General features: G+C 36.4%; 1 non-coding gene across 1 annotated transcript; it reads left to right on the forward strand.

The window, feature by feature from the left end:
• Positions 1 to 2162: 2162 nt before the first annotated feature.
• Trnad-guc lies at positions 2163 to 2234 on the forward strand. The gene has a single exon. It is a non-coding gene; the product is annotated as a tRNA-Asp (tRNA).
• The last annotated feature ends 1100 nt before the right edge of the window (positions 2235 to 3334 follow it).

Below are 3334 nucleotides of genomic sequence, written 5' to 3' on the forward strand. Positions count from 1 at the left end.
ACGCACTCGGCGCGGTTAGCCGCAAATACCGGGTCCTACCCGCCTCAGTCATCGCTTGTTCCTTGCGCTAGACACTATGCAGAGTTTTTTTGACGATATTTTCTACGATTAGGTAAATAAATAAATAACTGCCGTAACTTCTTTAACGTCCATCATGTGCAATATTTCAAGAAGCACTTGACGAGTGACGATTGCGGCAGACCGCAATAGGACCGCAATAGGGACGGTTAGCCGGAATACGGCATGCCGCTACGGCAGACCGTATATACCGCGGCCTGCCGCAGCGGCACACCGCATCGCGGCCAGCCGCTAGTGCGTTGTAGGCCTAAGTGTGAAGTGCGAAGGAAGCATGTTTCATCCAACCTAAAGGGATCCAGATCAACTAGTCTAAGGCCTGACTGACCCGAAGGTCAATGGTATCTTGCTATTGACCTGAAGGACGTTGACAGCTCAACTCGGGCTGTATTGACAGGCATAGCTATGCCGGGCCGGCTGGTGCCATCGTGGGCGACTTCTTCTCACTTAATTTGCTATTAGCAATCGTGATGGGATAATCTGGATCCGTTAATAGCCCCAATGTCTAAGTCGATATGTTGTATTATTGCGTTTCATTGTATGACGTCATGAGGTCGAAATGATTGTAGACAATAAACTAGATTAAGAAATACAAATATGCAATTTAAAAATTACATATATTTCTACTTTGCATTTGTTATTATTGGTGACGGATCAGTAAATTAATTTAAACTTTTCGACTAGATACCGTGATATTCTACCAAGGTGGGAATGCCATTACGCAACTTCCGCAACAAAAGAATACAAATAACCGGTATGCGGATAAATTCAAAATTTTAAAATTCAAAATCATTTATTCGTTTAGGTAACACAATGTACACTTATGAACATTCAATATAATTTGACGACTCATTGTTCTAGTAGTTAGTACCCCTGACTGCGAATCCATGGGTCCCGGGTTCGATCCCCGGCTGAGACGAACATCGATGTGATGAGCATTTGGGGTTGTGCTTAGGTCTTGGGTGTTTAAATATGTATTTATATGTCTATCTATTTTCAGCGCAGAGGAAACAGTCACCCACGTAGTCCTGGAATGCGAGGCTGTGGCTAATCAACGTGAAAAAATCCTCGGAACGGTGAGGTCGCTCCGGGAAGCCTGTGAAGTGCCCAGGAGACTTCTGTGCTTCTGGAAGGAGCTAGGCTGGCTAAATTAGCCAGGACTAATTACGAGGACAATTACGAGTCTAATTGCGGAGAAAGGAGTCCTACCACCCTAACCCCCTAACCATGTCTATCTATTTATAATATGTATGTATATCCGTTGTCTAGTACCCATAACATACCCATACCCATTTCACTTTAAATGCTTTTAATTTTACATTTACTGTCAGTTCATAAAACAAGGGTGTAGAACGGACGAGAAGAACTGGCAATAAACTCTCCGCCACTCTTTTTAATATGCTCGACTAGGAATTCACGATGGTTCCCATGTTAAGGTTTATGTAACTATATATTCAATTATAACGAGACCTCTATTCCCAGTGAAAACAAGTATTGAATTAAAGTACATATTATTAATTCTTACATACAAATATAATCAAGTAAAGTAATCATTCTGGACGCCACTTTAAAAATATCATCAAAATCCGTTTAGGAGTTTAATAACGAACACATGTACAGAAGATTTATATATATAACAGCTGTTTATTTGATGTATATATAAATAACCTTGATATCGACTGCAGCGCCATCTACCGGGAAGATTTGTGAATCAAAACCATCCAGGGCTCCACCCAAACGCATACGGAAATTCATTCAAAACGGTCCAGCCGTTTAAGACGAGTTCAGTGGCATACACAGGTACAGTAGAATTATATGTATATAAATATAAAGATTTCATCAAGGCAAAAAACTCCACCAATAAAAAACGTATTGCATCCTATTAGCATTTATTATCAACACTAAATACTGGACTTGCATAAATGTATAGCTATCGGTTAATTAAGAATACCACAATAGGTACTTGATAATATTATTAGATAATCAACAATCAAAAAAATAATTCACTATCTTTTTGTTCAACGATAAATATCGAATTCTAGCTTTTTCTTAGTAACCTATAGTTAAATTTCGAAACATAATCATAATCCTCGGTAGTATAGTGGTCAGTATCCCCGCCTGTCACGCGGGAGACCGGGGTTCGATTCCCCGCCGTGGAGTTATCTTTTTTTATTTTTAAACTCTTATATTTCGTTTTTATTTCCAGATATTGACTACTATTAAAATAAAATAAAAATTGTTGGGTTAACTTATAGCGTCATACACAGGCTACAACTTCAATTTACGCGGCAACATTTACCACGGAATTTTATCAAAAAATTATAATACAGAATATAATTAACAGTTAATTACAAAACATAATTCCCTATTTACAATGGTCGGTATACAAACCCTTTGGTAATATTATTATTGTAAATCCGATTACAGTATAAAGGCCCATTTACATGATGCCATTTTCTTGCCTGTAGCATACAATTATATCAACGCAATAAATGAATTGCATAGTCTAAACAAAACGTAACATTCTTGATCAATGGGAAAAGTTTCCTTTCAAAACTATTATTGATGTAAACAGCACGTACAATAATTTCTTACGCAATTCTTGTACGCAATTATCTCTTCATTTACAAACATGAGTACAGTGAGTGAGGGTGTGTTAAATTAAATTAAATAAAAATTTAATAAATTAAAAATTTATTTAGTTTAAATTCTTTATTTTGTTTGTCTTCCTTCGGTCCGAAACCGTCAACTTCAAATTCCTGTGAAAATGCTGCTAGCGCAGCATTACGTGCATCGGTTCTTATAATTTACATTTTCAGTATCCCATAAACACTCATGACTGCGATAAATCTCAATGAACTTTATTATATCAGCAGAACTGAATTTAAACACCTTTTTACTCATATTCATACCTTTCTGTTGGATGGTTCTAATCTTTTAAGAAGACTGAGCTCTGGTGGTGAGGGTCTATTTTAAAAAAAACAATAATTTATGTTTATAAAGAGCCAAAGATGATACACTATCTGCGTCTAGAATAGAAGTACTAAAAACAAAAAACAGAAACTATCTTTTTATATAAAATTCAAACAGGTATTCTTTATATTCTAAACTAAAACTTTTTCTTTACATGTGACAAGTGTTACTTGCCTTTATTACATTAATATTTACATATTCAAACTCCAACACTCTTCTAAAATATTTAAGACTTGAATGAAAAATTTGTCAATGCAAATACGTGCAATACTTGCACGAAAGCGCC

Source organism: Pieris napi, chromosome 5, assembly GCF_905475465.1.
Source record: "Pieris napi chromosome 5, ilPieNapi1.2, whole genome shotgun sequence".
In the NCBI taxonomy this organism is placed as follows: domain Eukaryota; kingdom Metazoa; phylum Arthropoda; class Insecta; order Lepidoptera; family Pieridae; genus Pieris; species Pieris napi.